Genomic DNA, 19,422 nt, shown 5'->3' on the forward strand with positions numbered 1-19,422 from the left:
TGCATTCAACAAATACTTTGTGGAGTGTGCTACTAACATATTAGCGAAACACAACCCGAACTACATACATGAACCTCATTCTGGGAGTACCTCTATAGCCCCATCATCTCCCAACACTGCCCGCAGTTTTCAATTTGTCCCAGTATCTGAAGAGGAGATTACACAAGCACTCCTCAAATTAAAACTAAGCAGCCAATGTGGACCTGACCTACTGCAATCTAAGTTCCTAAGACTTGGTGCCCCAGCCATTGCCAAACCGCTTGATTCCCTAATCAACTCTATTTTGTCTTCAGGCCATATCCCTAAAACATGGAAAAATGCCAGAGTTGTCCCAATCTTCAAAAGTGGGGACAAAAACACTGTCTCAAACTACAAGCCAATCTCTCTTCTCCCAATACTATCCAAAGTCATGGGAAAATTTGTTCACTCCCACTTAAGCGATTACTATACCAAGACAAATTTCCCTAGCCAATTCCAATCTGGATTTCACCCCAAACACTCCACGGTAACTACCTTCCTAAAAAAAAGTTTGCAATGAGATCCAGTGTGGAATGAAACTGGGACAACTTACTGGTGCAATATTCCTAGATTTTGCAAAGGCTTTTGATATTGTTGATCATGCTATCTTGCTAAACAAACTCTAGTGCTATGGAATAGGGAAGCATGCTTTAAACTGGTTTCATTCCTACCTTCAGGTAGATCCCAACATGTGTCCATCTCAGGCTCTAACTCCAACCCCTTGGATATCACCTGCGGTGTCCCACAAGGACATTTATCAATGACCTTCCTACAGCTTACAAAGAAAATATATCTGAGAAGATACAGAAGATTCCTCCTAATTGCACTCTCAATATTGTTGTTTTCAAATTTAGAAACAAAATTGTTCTAAGCAGGGTAAGTGTGCTAATAAAGCCTATTTTGGCCTATGGATCAGTAAACTTGTTAAAAACAAAAACAATAAAATTTTATTACATCAAAAAATAAAGTTGTGACTGAATTATTTACAGTGTAATTTGTTAAAAATCCTTATAGGGGTAAGGTGGATTTAAAGTTCTATATTTATCATTTACAGATTAGTAATCCATTAATATGTATATCTGTATTGATTTAAATCCACTTCGACATCTCACTCCTCCCATCTGAAGAAGCGTGGAGACACGCGAAACGCGTCATAATATACACGGAGTCTGACGTCATAGGAGGCGACATCTCAACCTAGTGGAATACGGCCAGTATACGGGTGCTAAACTATCCTACAATCCACTCTATTTCACAAGACAATACTATGATCTATAGAAGACAAACATTACATAGATTGCTTTTTGTTTTTCCAACTCTGGTCCGCCGTGATCGAGTGTAAAGTGGTTGCTGCAATTTTACTCTGCTTGATTATTGTATGCTCAGGTCCGCCGAGACCATGTATGTTCTCTATCTGGATGTAATTATACAATCCCACATATAAACTCAAAGTGGTTTATTAATAGACACACAAAGTCCTGATTATGCTCTCACAGACAATATGACTGTTTATTTTTGCCGTTTGGCAAACATGATCAATGCTTTAGAGTAAATGTTTTACCTCTGTTACCCCATACCCATTCGGGTTGTATATAGATACACTTTCTAATAGGGATACTTGCATATATCATAGTGTCAACATTTTTTGCATTCTTATGACAGTATCTACTACTACTACTGGCTAAAATTGGTAAAAATTGGTAATTACCTATCTATATGTGGAAATGAAAAAATTCACACACCAGCTAGACACTATGTGATACAACTCTAAGGCCTGAGACATAGTAAACACTTTTGTGTTGCTGCTCGCTGTTGCTTGCTGCCGCTCGCTCTACCAGGAGCTTTTTGCTGTCCTGGCAGAGGAGACAGCAAGCGCGCTTGGGAGGCGGGTATCACTGTGTGTGTCACTTGGCAGCTGTCAGTGTGTGTGTGTGTGTCACTTGGCAGCTGTCAGTGTGTGTGTGTGTGTGTGTGTGTGTCACTTGGCAGCTGTCAGTGTGTGTGTCACTTGGCAGCTATCAGTGTGTGTGTGTGTGTGTGTCACTTGGCAGCTGTCAGTGTGTGTGTGTGTGTGTGTCACTTTGAAGTGGTCTGTGTGTCACTGGGGAACGTGTGTGTGTGTGTGTGTGTGTGATATATATATATATATATATATATATATATATATATATATATATACACACACACACGACACACACACACACACACACACACACACACACACACACACACACACACACACACACACACACACATATATATATATATATATATATATATATATATATATATATATATATATATATATATATATATATATATATACATATATACAGTGTTCGACAAACCTATACATTTGCATGCCCCGGGCGAGTGGATTTAACATCGTGGCGAGCTCCTATTGGCCCAAGCAGCACACGTGTGGTACTAGGTGGCGAGTAGATTTTTTGGTGATTTGTCGACGTGTGTGTGTGTGTGTGTGTGTGTGTGTGTGTGTGTGTGTGTATATATATACACACACACACAGTGGTCGACAAATCACCAAAAAATCTACTCGCCACCTAGTACCACACGTGTGCTGCTTGGGCCAATAGGAGCTCGCCACGATGTTAAATCCACTCACCCGGGGCATGCAAATGTATAGGTTTGTCGAACAATGTGTATGTGTATGTGTATATATATATATATATATATATATATATATATAATAATATATATATATATGTGTGTGTGTGTGTGTGTGTGTGTGTGTGTGTGTGTGCAGGGCTCCACTGGGTCTCCGTCCAGCAGGAACTCAGGAAGCAACACTGTGGTTCAGATAGTCCTCCAGAAACAAGGCTGGTGTAAGACAAGTTCCGGGTACAAATGTGTACTGTGTCTGAGCTGGAAAATAGTTGCCTCTTTCATATATTGAATCCAAGATGCAGAAGGTAAGTGTCCACTTCAGCAACGCAACATACACCCTACGCGTTTCTTCACATTACGTGATTTCATCAGGGGATGGATCTAGGATGTAGCATCATTATTATATATAGATAAAACAGTCCAATCAGAAGAATCTAGCTAATTAATTTGATTAGTAGTACCAGTTGAGGAAGACTCATGTTACATAACCCTTTGTATACCATACAAAGATCATGCTAGTGGGTTCACAGCAATATAATGTGACAAACAATGAATGACAAATACAAAACCTATCGTTATATAACCAGTCAAATAAAGGAAAAATATATATATATATAACAAATATAAAGATATGGAAAGAGTGTAATAATGACTCCATAGTGTTTGTATGGAATCTATATAAAAACTCCCCCTCTCTCATGTGTTTGAATGTAACTAAGCAATATCTATTTAGTCTGTGCTAAATTACATTGCTGTTAAACACAGAGCTATATAAAGGTACAGTATATATAAAAAAGGAAAACCTCTTTAGTAAAATGAATATAAAAAATAAAAAAATAACAACAATGGCAAAACTATTTAAAAGCAGCAACATGCAAAATGAGAGAGAGAGAGAGAGAGAGAGAGAGAGAGAGAGAGAGAGAGAGAGAGAGAGAGAGAGAGAGAGAGAGAGAGAGAGAGAGAGAGAGAGAGAGAGAGAGAGAGAGAGAGAGAGAGAGAGAAGAGAGAGAAGAGAGAGAGAGAGAGAGAGAGAGAGAGAGAAGAGGAAAGGGGGAAGGAGGACTAGAATGAAATACAAACATGTATATAAACACAAAATTTGTATATTAAAAAATGTATGAATATATAATGCAAAGAATATTTTCATATAACAGACATTTGTATTTCGTAGTAAATGTAATAAATGTAGATTAGAACAAATTGTCCAATTTGGTCAGCTGAAATATAGATTAAAATAACTAGATGACAATAAATACTATTCATTTGAGAGGGGCTTGTATGAGAGAACCAAATTAGTATAACCAACCAGGATAAGATAGACAGATGGTTTACGTAAATCTGTCAAGTGAAAGAGAGACCATTATTGCAGAAAGGGACTAAATATATAATCTAGTATTGATGATGGTCAAGTAGTGAGATCACATGAATGTATGGATGTCAAAAACCCGAAAATACAGGTAATGAAAAGAGATAAAAGGGGATATAAGTATAATCCACTAGTATATGATAAAAGTGGTCAGACAGGGAAAGGGGGGAGGGGAGGGGAGGGTGGGGTACCGGACAGGGAAAGAAAGAGGTAAATGAACCGAGGGTTTGTATCAGAGATCAAAAGTAAATCAAAATAAATCCAGACTATACTAAACAGTCCACTCAACCCATAGATGCTGGAAGAGACTATAGTAGTGGTGCTTATATATTAAAAATGAAGTTAAAAAACATATATGTAATGTGTATAATTAATGATGTGATATTAAATACGTGAAGGATAAGTGTGACTATAAATTTACATGTGTTATAAAATAATAAGAAGTGCCAATAAAATGAATATATGGTGAAGAGATAATCTATATATATATACATGAATATATATATATACACACATATATACATGAATAGTGTAAGTGACATAAAAATATATATTGATACTGAATAGATGTGCAAGATGAGACCCTCACGAGACTGACATAGAGGGGACATGTGAACATGTCCAAACCAGACCTCTATGTCATGTCAACACTTATGGCTACCATCGCCAGCTACACTACAGTACTAATATCAATGCAGTTGTTTATGCCATCTGGAGCCAAAGTCCCCAAAACATAAATCCAATAGGTCTCCCGTAAGTTGAGAAATGTATGCCTATCTCCATTTAGTAAATTGGGATTAATGACTTCAATACCCATAACTGCCAATGATGTAGGATCCTGATTGTGTTTGGATAGATAATGGCGAGACAAGCTGTGAGTTTGTAACCCATGTAGAATGTTTCTCCGATGTTCTAGGAACCGTGTACTTAGGGGGCGTGCAGTTCTTCCAATATACTGAATACCACATGGGCATGAAATGGCATAGACCACAAAGGAGGTTAGACAATCGATGTGTCCTTTGACTAAGTGTGAAGAACCATTGGAATGAGATGAGATGGAATTTGATGTTTTCAAATGCTTGCATGTTAGACATCTTGCACGCTTACAAAGAAAATTGCCGTTAGATGGTTGTTTATTTTTAATCAATTTTTGATCAGCGGCCTTCAGTCTACTGGGTGCCAACTGGGATTTAAAATTCCTAGCTTTTTGAAACATGACTGGCGTCCTGGAAGGTAATCTGTTACCAATAATGGGATCGTTTAGCAAGATGTTCGAATGAGAATTCAAAATAGACTTAATCTTGGAGTGAGCACAATTATATTGAGTAATAAAGCACGGAGATTTATAGTTGTTAGTTGTTGTATCAATACACTTACTACTTCTATCTTTAATTTTTAATTTTGATTTCTACAACAGTTCTTTCCTGTCAAGTAGCACACTCCTCTTCTCACTGTGCACCCCAAAACTGGAACAATATACCGGAGACATCCACCACCAGTCTAAGTTCTTTCAAAACTAAAGATCTGGTCACATTTGAATCTGGTCTGCAACTGTTATATACGCCTATAAAACATATATTATCTCTTGCTGTGCATGCAATGTCTTGTATATAATGTACTGTATAACCCTTTTCACTCATTGTAACTATGTATTTGAAACCATGCATTTGGTATTCTAACTCTATGCCCAGGACATACTTGAAAATGAGAGGTAATTCTCAATGTATTACTTCCTGGTAAAACATTTTATAAATAAATACTTTATGAAGAATCATACTAGTTTGAGTGTATAATTTCCAAGTACTGTATGTCAGCATTTGAATCTGGGGTTTCACTATAAAAAAAAAAAGGCCAAATTAGTTTAAGCAAATGGTGCTTTTCACTAAAACATTTCTGTTTTGTATATCTATATAGGATTCTCAACCAAAAGAGTTAGGAATTGGTAATTGTGGCAGGACGACCTGTAGCCGAGGTCAGGGAACAGTCCACACGTGTAGTTTCAGGATAAATGAAAACGTTCAGTGGCTTTATTTCTCCACAGCAACATAACATGCGGGTACACTGTCCCTTTAAGCAAATAAATCCTGCTCCACGTTGGGAGAAAAATGACTAACACAGCAGTCCTAGCTAGCAGGCTGGCTGGCTAAACCATACCCAAACCGTAAGAGTCTTTTTAAGCAGCCATGCAAACAAATGAAATAAATCTTACTTTGGCTGCAGTAAGTAGTGTGCTGTATCCTTCTGGCTAGCAGCACATCTATCCATGTGCTCTCATCTGGGACAGGCAGCTACTGCTGGTAACAAGATCCTTATCTACCTTGCTGGCTCTCAGGTGTCAGCTTACATCATGATTAGCTAGCTTCCACCTGAGTTAACCCTTATGAGTGCTGGATGAAGCACTCAGACATATGTTTCCCAGGCATAACTGATAGGGGTTGACTTCACCCTGTCACAGTAATCAAAACACCTCTGGTTAATGAATTTTCATCAATAGTCTTGTGTACAGTTTTCTGAAGAAGTTGCCTATTCACACAAAGGAACGTACAACTTAAATAACAAAGAGAAGTGGCCTCAGAGAATACTAAATAGGGGCCGGAGACAGAACAGCAAAATCTACCAGTAGTAGTATTTGTGTAAAAAATAAAGCTACAGTACAGTTACCAACTTTAACACCTCTGAGACAAAAAGCAATTTGCTATAAAAAAAAAAAAAAAAAAAAAGTAGAAAAATCTTGGAAAAGTTAAGAAGTAATGTTAGCACTGGCATGCAAAATAAAGAAGTACCCATGGTATTTAAATATACATTACATTTTAGTGTGGATCAATATTTAAAATTGGAACATTTCTTATCGGTAAAATAAGAAACACTGTGATGGCGAATGCCTCATTGAGATGCATCTCTCCTATTTTTATCACTGGGCAACATGACTCCTATATCGACTCTTGCGTAACCCACCCAAATATATACAGATACCTTGGTAGAGTGCAAATGGCCACAGCCTTTTATTTTTAAAAAACAGCAACACTCCTCGACCTGGTCAAAAAGTAGCCCCAACCAAGGTGAACGCCATCCTCCCAATAAAGTCCAGCATCCTTCCCTTCCAAATACTTGTGTCAAACTGCAACACCTCCCAAAGATCTAATCAAACCAGCCACCTCTCAATTGAGCTTCATCATACATCTATTCACGGCCAACCTGTCCTGAGCACCTTCCAAATGTTGCACAATCTTAGACCATACCAGCAACGCCGCCTCTTCAAAATCACTGGAAGGGCAGTCATTTGCCAGAGTGAGCATGGTCATTCCAATCCCCCCAAAGTGGATCCCGGAACCACCAACTTGTGCTCCCAGAGCCTTTATTGCCCACTGCAATCAGTATCTGTAAATCCAAACCTGCACTACTGAGAGAAAATGGGTATCACCCCTGCACACTGACCCTTCAAACAGAATTCTATTAATAAAGTATTCACACAGATCATTACACTGCTCATATTACTTGACATCTCTGCAGCTTTTGATAATGTGGACAAGCCTCTTCTCCTTCACATTCTCCGTACTCTTGGCATTCATAACAGAGCTCTATCCTGGATATCCTCTTACATCTCCTATCGTACTTCAGTGTCTCTTCTGCTAACACCTCCTCCTCTATCGATCTCTCTGTGGGGGTACCCCAGGGCTCTGTCCTTGGACCTCTTCTCTTTTCTCTTTACACACTCTCTCTAGGTGACCAAATCACATCTCTTAGATTCAAATATCACCTCTATGCTGATCACACACATTTACTTTTCTACCCCTAACCTTACACCTGCTGTACAAACTAAAGTTTTTGAATGTCTCACTGCTATATCATCCTGGATGGCCCTCCGCCAACTTAAACTTAACATGGCAAAACAGAGCTCCTCATACTCCCTCCCAAACCTGGTCCTACAACATCCTTCCACATTACTCTTGGAAGTACTATCATTACCTACTGCTGTCTGACCTTCCTGCCTCTAACCTGTCTCCCCTACAATCTATTCCAAATGATGCTGCCAGAATCACTCCACTATTTCCGAAATCTGTCTCAGCGTCTCCACTGCTGAAATCCCTCTCCTTGCTTCCTATCAAATACCGTATCTCGCACACAATAATTCTCCTCACTTTTAAAGCTTTACACTTTTCTGCTCCTCCTTTCATCTCAGCCCTAATTTCTCGCTCTACACCATCCCGACTCTTGCGTTCTGCTCAAGGATATCTTCTCTCTACCCCTTTTGTATCTAAATCCCTCTCCCGCCTTAAACCTCTCTCACGGACTGCCCCTCCCCTCAATATCCGACTAGCACCCTCTCTATCCACCTTTAAGGCTGAGTCCCCTGTGCCGCTGACCGCGCTCATGCTTGGAGAGCGGTGGTCACCAACTCTACAAGCATGAGCGAAGGGTGTCCGCGATATTTCGCAAGCGCGCGCGGGGGGCGTTGCAGGCAAGCTGAGCGTGGTTGAAAGTCAATTTTTTGGTTTACGCAAGCACCAACCATGGGTGAGCGTCCGTGCCAACGTGGACATAAAAATTTAAATTGCCAGAAGCAACCTCGCCAAGCACCGTGCGGTCAGCGCACTCAGCGGCACAGGGGACTCAGCCTAAGACCCATCTCAAAACACACCTGCTGAAGGAAGCATAGGATTAGCTCATGGCTGATAATTAACACCTCATACATAAACCTTGGCCCCTTGTGGACACACTTACCAGAAAGCCCTCCTCCTGTCTTTGTACGTTCTTCCTACCAACCAATTAGATTGCAAGCTCTTCGGAGCAGGGACTCCTTTTTCTAAATGGTACTTATGTCTGAAGCACTTCTCCCCTTTATGTGTTATTTATAATATTTGTTATTTATAAGATTGTCACGTGTATTACTGCTATGAAGCGCTATGTACATTAGTGGCACGTTATAAATAAAGACATACCGTCTAACCCTTTGCTATATATGCCCCTATTCAATATGCAGCTTTCCCTTACTGAAGCCCCATTGAATGGAGCTGAATTGCTCCCCAGCATTGAGAAGACTATTTCACAACATTTAGAGTTAGGAGCATTCATTGCACACAAGTCCTTCGTCCACGTCTCCCACATTCATAAGTCTATAGCAGTAGTCGGAGTGAAATAGTGAAAGGCGATATAAAGTGCCCATTTTTTTTTGCAAATTGCCAGCTTGATTTCCATTTAAGAAAAACATATTAATTTTAAGAGCTTATATTGCATAAACTTCCTAATATAAGGTCAACGTGTTTAAAAATGTTTAACATATTTACATGCTCTTGAAATCAGGCACTACTTTTAAAAGCACAGACCAACACTACAGATATATAATAAGCCTGTATATGATTATTTGGACTTCAGATCAAGGGCCTCATGCAGAGAGCAGCGCTATTTAAAATTGGAGAGGGGAATAAAAAGTAGCTTTAATGGAGAGTTTTTTTCTCCATATGCAGAAAGGTCCGAAAACTGCATTTAGAATGCTGTCTGCATATGGAGAGTTTCAACCAGCGATATGAGCGCTGTTGAAACTTGTGGTAAAAAAATCGAGTTTTTTTTTTTTTCTCCCCCACCGGCCGCCGAGCTCCAGCTTCTTGCCAAATTTTTTTGGAGAAGCAAAATGTTGAAAATCGCGCCATTTTTTTGCCGCGAACAGCCACTAGATGGCGATCGCGCCTCTCTGAATACGGCAGTTTTCAACTCTGGAGAGATTTACAGTAGGTTCTCTCCAGCCGCGCGGCGAAATTTGCAAATAAAAAAAAAAAAATGGCGCTTTTTTTAAAACTCGCCAGTACCTGCCTTTCTACAGGCATTTTTCTCCAAAAAATGCCGCTATTCCCCTTACCGCTGCTCTCTGCATAGGCCCCCAAGAATGTAAACTCTCAGGTTAAGAAATCCTGTGTTTCTTTTCATCTTTATGACAGTAGCACCTGTATACAAAATGAAATACAGCATTGGTCAATGTACAGTGCTGGGGCCATAAACAATATATATACATACATTTCAGGGCAATAACTAGAAAAGTGTGACAAATTTGCACAGGTTGCGAACCAGACAAAGTGTGAAAAATAAAATGGCAACCTTCCCGGAGTTGGTAAGAAATCCGTCAGGTATGAAGTTAATCTGCTAAATTGGGAGTCCCTACAGTAAATGCTGAGACGGCCCGCACACCAGTGTGGCCTGGCGATATTACGCAGAAAGTTTAAGAACTTGTAAAATCTAATATTGTGATATTATTAGCCCATTGAGGCGTAGCGAAAAGTTTTCCAAGGAAAGAATAAAAATTGTGTCTGCATTATGGATAGTTTTGAACATCTCTAGCAATAACAAATTCAATGGATTGCTTGATTTATAGAAACCCCAACCTTGTATAAAATGTATTTATTTTTAAATGGGATGTCTTTCTACTAGAGGTTTTTGCTTCCCAGTCATGTGTGGGAAAAATAGAGGCTGAACATGGGGCAAGTAAAATGAAATACAATATATATATATATATATATATATATATATATATATATACACACACACACACAATGTATATATACACACACAATATATACAATAGATATATACACACAATATATACAATATATATATATATACACACACACAAACAATATATATATATATATATATATATATATATATATATATATATATATATATATATACACACACACACACACACACACAGATATCTGAGAGATACTGAGACACTTTAAGATGTATCTTTAAACAATCTGTTTGCGTAGGTTTGTACATAAAGTTGTACAAAAAGTTACACAATGTGTTCCACTATCACTGTACTGTTTGTTACAAGAATACATGGATATAACAAATGTAAAAGTTCTGACCCCATCCCTCATGCATTATTATCTGTCAGCAGCCAAATAATATTCCATGCCTCATAAAAAACAACTAAAAAATATCCCTCGTGAGCACATTCATACATGCCTCATATATACACGTGAACTAGCCTCTTGACCATAGTAGGAGCCTGCAATGCATTGCAAAGCACCGTGCTGCAGACATCCCCTAGCATGGACGAAGTTAAATACAATGCACTCACCAAAGCTGAACACCAAAAACAGAGTCGTTCCTGTCGTCATTCAGCAACATGTCCTGCCAATGCGAGCCTGTCCTTGGTTCTGTTAAGGAAATGGTACAACATGTGCAAACAGACCTCTCAGGTGAACTGTGTGTACATGATATGCTGCATGCACTCACAGCCTTAACAACCCCCCAAGCTGCAGCCACCAGGAAAACAACTGCCTTAATCTGTTCGTTGTACTGAGAAATATCGAAGGCCAGCAGCATCTAGTACTAAAAACAAGGCAGGCACAAGAAGGTGGATCTGCTCACATTTTTAAAACCTCGGGGCTCACAAAATTGGCTTTTGCAATTAGTATCCAGGGTTACAATGTGGGTACAAATAATACAGATAAAATAAAGCACTATATATATTGAAGCCCATAGTGATCAACATGTGAAAGATCAGATAATTGACAGCTGGGATGAAAATAATGGAGCTTTTACTACCTCTTCTTTGCATTTAGTTGAGGGTATACTTGTGACTTGCTATGGCCCATATAAAACGGTATTAGTGGCTCAAAGTTTATAATGCCCCTGTTAAATAAAATAGATAATTTGTATTCTAATGTCAACTTAGCTGAACAGCACATATTTTATCTATCTATATCCAGCACTTAATAATAATTGTGATTTTTGATTTCTTAAATTAACTACACATATTGTGCCCATCCAGCACTCAATATGTTAACACACGAATTGACATTCTTGTAGTCGTTTAACTAAATTACACATATTGCCTGTCACTCCAGAACTAATCCGGTTAATAAATTAGTTATGATTCTTTTCTCTAAAATAAATTGCATATTTTTACCTGCATCTCCAATACCAAATAAGTACTAATTAGGATCCTTGTTTACACAGAACTACATTATACATTGCGCTATTCTTCTAGCACAGAACTGAAGATGTTAATATTCTAAATGAGATCTTTGCTTCTAATAATTACATATCAGGTACAGTTTTTTTTTTACCTGGACCTCAGAACGTATTAGTTTCAACTTTTATATCCTAATGGGGATTAGTGTTTACACTGAATTAAACATTTTTTTTAAGTGAAGAAATACATCGGAATATTTGAAATAACACTTTTCAGAAATTATTATTTATTTTTTTTAAAGGGGGGGGGGGGGGGCAAACTACTGCTTGTGGCTAGAACCACTTATAAATACAGAGAGTAAGAAAAGCACAAAAACAAAAGGACATGCTGTCAGAGAGATAAAAAGGATTAGAGATCCGATCTGGTGGTAAAGGTGTTAATGCCTGTTTTGCATAGAAAATGTTTCGGGTTCAAGTTCTGCCTCAAACACAGACATCCTGGCCCTTATTCATTATGCTATGAACCTGCTTCCTCCATGCTACATGAATGGAGCTGATCTTTCCCAGCACGTGGAAGCCGCTTTACAGCTTAAATAGGATCATTAGAAACTACAACTTAATACATACTTTGACTCCAAAAAAAAGTCTGCATCTTTGCCAAATGTAAAGATTGTGTTTATCATGTATCTATATGACACATATCATTGTTATGTGTGTGTGTGTCTGCTAACTCAGTGGTTCTCAATCCTCCCCTCTTGAACCACTGGCTGCACCAGGTTTTAGAAATAAATACTAATGCACTTGCACACATGTGAATTCACTCTATTTGCAAGCCAGTGTCCTAACTTTTCCCACAACCAATTACATAAACCACTAGCCGACGACCATTCGGACAAAAAGAGATGAAAACTACCTTAAAACATGGAAACATAAGGGCCCCCAAAAATAAAAAAAGCAGTAACATTTGTCACTAACTTACTGTAGGACACAAACAATATTTCAGTATGAAAGTCTGTGCTACTTAAGTCTACACGGTACATTGTTCTGCACAACAGGTATAACAGGAACAGAAAACATGTATACAGTGGGCTGTGTTTGTAACATGACTGGCACTTCTTAGGTTGTTTCCCATGCTTTTAGCATGCAATGTATTGTCAGCTTAACCAGTAGCAGCCAGAATGGTTAACCACTTCACTGTCAGATGCACCTGTAATGCATTGCAAAGCAGGCACAAGATCTGCAAGGAAAGTTCTTGAACGGGGCTCTGCAAGAGAGGGGGTTAAGATTTCTCCTTTTTGTTTTTCTAATGCTGACAGTTAAGTAATCCACCACTGCTATGGAGCAGTGAATGCAACCTGAATGGTAGTGTGGCCCCTTACGCCTACATTCACATTACGGTTGGCTGGACGAAACTACGTGATCGTTATCCCAGGAAACGGATAAGACTCAGGAGCCTCCAGTCTTCTAGCATTGAAAGGATTTTTAATAAATTGGTATATTTTCCTTGTGAAGCATCAATAGCGAGGGTCAAAGTGTGATCATACTAGGGGGTACTGAATACCAATATTTCTGTTTGATAAATCTGGAGTATAACTGCTTTTTTATTAACAGACTTAACAGGTTCTTCCGCTTTCTATTTAAAGTGAAACATATTTATTTTATGAAGCCTGTGATGGTGAGGGGGTAACCATGCTCACAATAAAGGTTAAGCCTACTTGATTACCCCTAATTCATGTATTGGGGTATGGGAGAGTCAGCTCATGAGCCCAGTGTTTGTCAATGCATTGCATAAAATTATGCGACAAAGAATTTTCGGTGTTTTACCTTTCCAGGTGTGCCAGCAAGCAGAGATTGCTGGGCTATGAGTTTCAGGGTGGGTTTTGCGGAGAAAGTCTCAGCAGGCTGTGCCTAGGTAGTGGGGTCCAGAGTTGCTGGATACCCCAAAAATGTACCCAGGAATCAGATCGGAATCCCGGATACATATAGGCACAATGCTCCAGTCAAAATCCTGCCTTGAAAACGTTTGTGCGACTCACCGCTAGCTTCTCTGCTTCAGCACAGACCAGAAAGGTAAATGGGGCACAGGTATGTGTGGTATCCCTGGAACGGTAAAGGGGTCCCTAGTATAAGAGGGGATGCCCAGTTAATGCCCAAGTCACCCAGCACCTGGTATAGGGGTTTTGGGGGTACTTCAACCATATATAAGGTTGTGAGGTGTTTTAAAAGCTAAGTCAGGTTTGCAGTGTGTGGGGATATGGCTAGTGGGAATAAAAGTGCAGATTCTCATTCTATGCCTCATAAGCAAAAGACTTAGAAAATATAACAGTGTAAAGTATATTTTATTAAACAGGTATGTTTAAAGGGAATAAATGCTTGTGCACAGTATATGATCTGGGGACTTCCAGGTCCACGGTCCCGATGAGACCATGTGGCTACCAAGCTTGGTGCCATCAAGTCTGCTCGGGTCCCGGACATGAAAGCCTCAGAGGTTGCCAGGTGTGAAAGCCATTTGGGCAGCGGAGTTAGCCTCAAGTACCCACATTCTGGGATGAATGGAAGTCATCGGACCACCATTTGCCACAGCCCAGACTGTGAGGAGCCTAACTCCACGGGTGACTTCTGCCTGACAAGTGGCAGAGGTGCCAGGTTGGCGCATGCCCTTGTCAGATTCTGAATCCATGCTTGCCCGACTTAGATAGACTGGCAGCGCTCTGATAGGCTGGTAGGATTCTTCCCATGCTCGGATTGGTTGAAGTATTTCAGGAATGAACTCTGAAATACTACAAGAAACCCTCAGCCAATCTGGAGAGAGATTCTAAGCGCCAGAACAGCAGCGGCAAATTTCAAACGACCAAAAGATGCTCTTGGAGAAATAGCAGCGAGCCGGCTTTTGTATTTTGTAATCCACTGTGTACGCCTGTTTCAAGGAAATAAATGGCAATTTGTTTTACTAACTTGTTTTGCTCAGTGAATGATCCTGGTAAAAAGGTGTAAATACCTAGTCTCCTGTGACAAAGCCGCTCTCCTTTTTGTGCTTTCTAAGCATAAATATTATTATTATTATTTATAAAAAAATAATATATATATATATAATCTGTCAAATATGGTAAAACTGCTGTAGATTTTCACCAATCTTAAATAAATGTAGAATGTGATGTCAGACACAGAACTACTTTTTCTCAAGCCATTTCGATGCACAATAGCATTTTTATACAGCCTGTGTCATAGATCATAAAAGGTTAGGATCAGTGCAGAAAGCTTACAAAGTACAGGCATACCCCGGTTTAAGGACACTCACTTTAAGTACACTCGCGAGTAAGTACATATCGTTCAATAGGCAAACGGCAGCTCACGCATGCGCCTGTCAGCACATCCTGAACAGCAATACCGGCTCCTTACCTGTACCGAAGCTGTGCGAAAGCGGGGAGAATATAGAGCCTGTTACACATGTGTTATTTACATCAGTTTTGCACAGATGTAGCCAGGTCCCCCGCTGTGGCGCTGCCCCCCCCCCCTCGCGACACACCGCGGCAGCAGGGAAGTATTAGCCGTTTGTGGGGAGATGCGGGAGGGTGGGCGTGGATAGCGCGACTCTGGCAGGCGGCCGGTTGCCAAGAATGCGTGCGGACGCGTTGCCAGGCCGCTGTCGGGTCCGGTGCAGGGCGTCGCCATAGGGACTTGCGCACGCATGCGCAGAAGACATTTTGGCGCGGGGAAGGCAGAGAAGGTCGCGCATGCACAGGACGAGCGAGCGAAAGGCCACCAATGAGAGGAGGGCTCTGTAAGGGGACTTCAGGTCCCATGAGCCTCTGGAGCGGCCCCATGACGCCAGGGAGCCAATAGGGCTGCAGGAGCTCTCTGCTTGCAACAAATAGATACAATTCGCGGGGTTTTGGAGACAGGCAGCTGGTGACCGGAGCAGCTAGGGGAAGGAGGTAGGGTGCAGGAGTCAGTGACTCTCTGCACTATGCCAGCAATTCCCCTAGGCCCCAGATAGCCCTGAGCCACCTAGTTGAGTGTTGCAGGGACAGGCCCTAGGTTAGGGACCCTGCCCCATTAGCTATTCGCTAGTTAGGGATCCAGCGGACGCTGTGTTTCCCGTCATGAGGCTTGGGCTCAAGCCCTAGCTTTTAAGAGAGCTGGACTATCTTCAAGGAGGCCAAGCAAGCCGTGACTGCGGCCTGCTGGCAGCAGACAGATCCTCGCCAAGGTACAGACGGTGCGGAGTTGCGGTGATATTATCCACGCCGGAATTCACCCCACGCGTAGGAGGATATCCCGGCGGATCCAAACCCAGTGGTATAGCAGCACCCGTGGCTGGAGCCAGGGCAGGTATCGTTATAAAGTGCACCGACAAGGCCTATCATCAGACATAGTGACTGCGCAGTCACACACGTACATGTATATGATTTGGTAGTGTGAGACAGGGGGATTAATGGACACGGGGTGGGATCCTCCCGTGGGAAGGGCGGCATAAAGTGTTGGCGTCCGCCGTGGCGCATAAAGTGTTAGCGTCCGCCGTGACGCATAAAGTGTTAGCGTCCGCTGTGACGCATAAAGTGTTAGCGTCCTGCGAGACGCAATAGTTAATGTCCCCTCTAGAAAGGGCACCAGTTGATGCTATATGTGTATGTATGTTCCTGTGTTCACTAGTAAAATCACTGATTGGTTACACACGTTGTGCTGGTTAATTATATGTGTCCTGCGAGGACCAATTCCTGCTTTGCTAGGAACCATCACAGGTGGAGGCGATGCACCAAGTACCAGAGTACTACTAGTCTTAAGATATAAGCCCCCAGGTTTCCCGTGGCGGAAGCTCAGCCCTCCTGTGAGCCAACAGGTAACGCACCACACCCTGGTAACCTTGTATGTCCTTAGCACCCACACTATAATCCGCGATTGGGTGGGGGAATACCCGTTACACATATATGACGATTGAAGTACAGTACATGCATCGATAAGTGGAGAAAAGGTAGTGCTTCACTTTAAGTACATTTTCACTTTACATACATGCTCCGGTCCCATTGCGTACGTTAATGCGGGGTATGCCTGTATTGTAGAAAAGGTGACAACAAACATTGCACCATTAAAACATCTATAATTTGTTTAAAAACATTGGAGGGGAAAAAATACACTTGGCTAAAAAATTATACGCCACAAGCTATAAAAACTTTTTCCAATTTTAATTGAACCTCAATAGTATTCCCAATATTTAAAGAAAATAAGATATTTGTTTTGTTAACATTTGTTACTCTTCTGCAGTGCTCCAGAAGTCTCTGGTTGGATTTATTATAGGGCGTGTAAATAATCTAAATCAAATGTGGAGTCCCAATACAGAGCAAGATGAGCTAGTAGCAATCTTTTGTTATATATTTAGATATTTTCAGTTAATACGTAAAAATAAAAAAATTAGACATGGAAATGTATTTGAAAGTCATTTTTAAAAGTTATCCTGTAAATGCTTTTAAGCAATGTTAATTAGTATTTGGTTTAGGTATTGCTGATTATTTTAACGATGTGTTTTTATATCCTCCCGTATTTTTCTTTTGCTGTTTCATTGTGAAGATGTTTGCACCATTCCATACATAAGACATTTATGTATTAGATAGCAATCCTAGCTTCCGATGCTCATCTCTCTAGTCCCATTGAAGATGGCCGCTTTGGACTATAATGAATTATCCCCAACTCTGTACTCCACACAACCTGTAGTTGGATGGAGCAGTGTGTTCCTTTTCTCATCTCAACCCACAGATTATTGGGAAATGTTGTTATCAGACATCACTGGATTCGCACTGATAAAAATGGTGCTTGGAGGTTGACATCTACAGTTGTGTGAAAAAGAAAGTACACCCTCTTTGAATGCTATGGTTTTACACATCAGGACATCATAACAATCCTTAGCAGGTCTTAAAATTGGGTAAATACAACCTCAGGTGAACAACAACTCATGACATATTACACCGTGTCATGATTTAACAAAAATAAAGCCAAAATGGAGAAGCCATGTGCAAAAAACTAAGTGCACCCTTACTGTTTCCATAGGAATTACGATGCTAAGTAGCAGACAGGTGCTGCTAATCAAATGCCCTTGATTAACTGATCATTAGCAAGTGTGACCACCTCTGTAAAAGCCAAAGTTTTAGCAGTTTGCTGGTCTGGAGCATTCAGGTGTGTGTTAACACAATGCCAAGGAGGAAAGACATCAGCAATGATCTTAGAGAAGCAATTGTTGCTGCCCATCAATCTGGGAAGGGTTATAAGGCCATTTCCAAACAATTTAAAGTCCATCATTCTACAATGAGAAAGATTATTAAAAAGTGGAAAACATTCAAGACAGTTGCCAATCTTTCCAGGAGTGGACGTCCCAGCAAATTCACCCCAAGGTCAGACCGTGCAATGCTCAGAGAAATTGCAAAACAACCAAGAGTTAAATCTCAGACTCTACAGGCCTCAGTTAGCATGTTAAATGTTAAAGTTCATGACAGTACAATTAGAAAAAGACTGAACTAGAATGGTCTGTTTGGAAGGGTTGCAAGGAGAAAGCTTCTTCTCTCTAAAAAGAGAAGGGTAGTGCACTGCCAGAAAACCAGAAAGATGCTTACAGTAAAATTAATCCTTTGTTCTTAAACTGGATACAGCATAACCCCTAGAGAGCTCAAAAATACCACATCTACGCTTTTCGGGCCGTGTGACCTTTATCAAGATGTATGGATCTGCATGCCATTTGGAACCGCAATTGGACCGCACTGAGGACCTGGGAACCTAACAGTGGGTTACCCTTGTGGATTCATATATTTATCAGCTTCTAAAGGGACAGTATTTGTACTACATACAGTATGTGTGCCAGAGAGCACTAAGTACTAGTTCCCTATCCCTTGCCAGGTATGCTGTATATATCTTATACTAGCTGATGTACCCGGCGTTGCCCGGGATGTAAATACGTAATAGGTAGTATTATTTATAAATCGTGGAACAATAGGTTGAGTATTTGTTGGAAAGGTTGGATAATAATGTTGAAAAAAAGATGGAAGAAAATGTAATACGATGTTGTATAAAGGAGAAAATTTAAACAACTTACCGTAATTTTCTTTTCCTGGAACCATGGCAGTGGGCACCATTGGGTTAATCCCTTCTCACTCTAGGTAGGACAGGAAATAGACTTTTGCAGGTAGGCCATATAAGGCCCCTCCCTCTACCTGCACCTTAGTCTTACGATTCTTCCATAGCTGAAAAATATAACTGATAGGCATTAGACATACATAGGGAGGGTAACTATGTGCCCACTGCCATGGTTCCAGGAAAAGAAAATTACGGTAAGTTGTTTAAATTTTCTCCTTTCCTGATCACCCTGGCAGTGGGCACCATTGGGACATACCCAAGCAGTGCAAATTTTAGGGAGGGATACATTAGAATAGACAACACCAGTTTAATGCCTTATCAGTTTGACCTTTATTAATACACTTTACACTTTATTTCACTACAGTTTCTAACACTCT

At 40.5% G+C, this 19,422-nt stretch overlaps 1 protein-coding gene across 6 annotated transcripts in view; it reads right to left on the reverse strand.

Annotated features, from left to right (window-relative positions):
• RPH3AL (rabphilin 3A like (without C2 domains)) overlaps window positions 1–19,422 on the reverse strand; it is a 692,976-nt gene that overhangs the window by 427,082 nt on the left and 246,472 nt on the right. For 2 of the 6 annotated variants that reach the window (XM_075589573.1, XM_075589574.1), the window contains one exon: window positions 11,088–11,166. The exons of the other annotated variants lie outside the window; for them this stretch is intronic. The gene's annotated coding sequence lies outside the window, so the exon portion shown is untranslated. The remainder of the gene's footprint in view (window positions 1–11,087; window positions 11,167–19,422) is intronic. 6 annotated transcript variants of the gene reach the window in all.

The sequence above is a fragment of the Ascaphus truei genome, chromosome 3 (assembly GCF_040206685.1).
Source record: "Ascaphus truei isolate aAscTru1 chromosome 3, aAscTru1.hap1, whole genome shotgun sequence".
Taxonomy (NCBI): domain Eukaryota; kingdom Metazoa; phylum Chordata; class Amphibia; order Anura; family Ascaphidae; genus Ascaphus; species Ascaphus truei.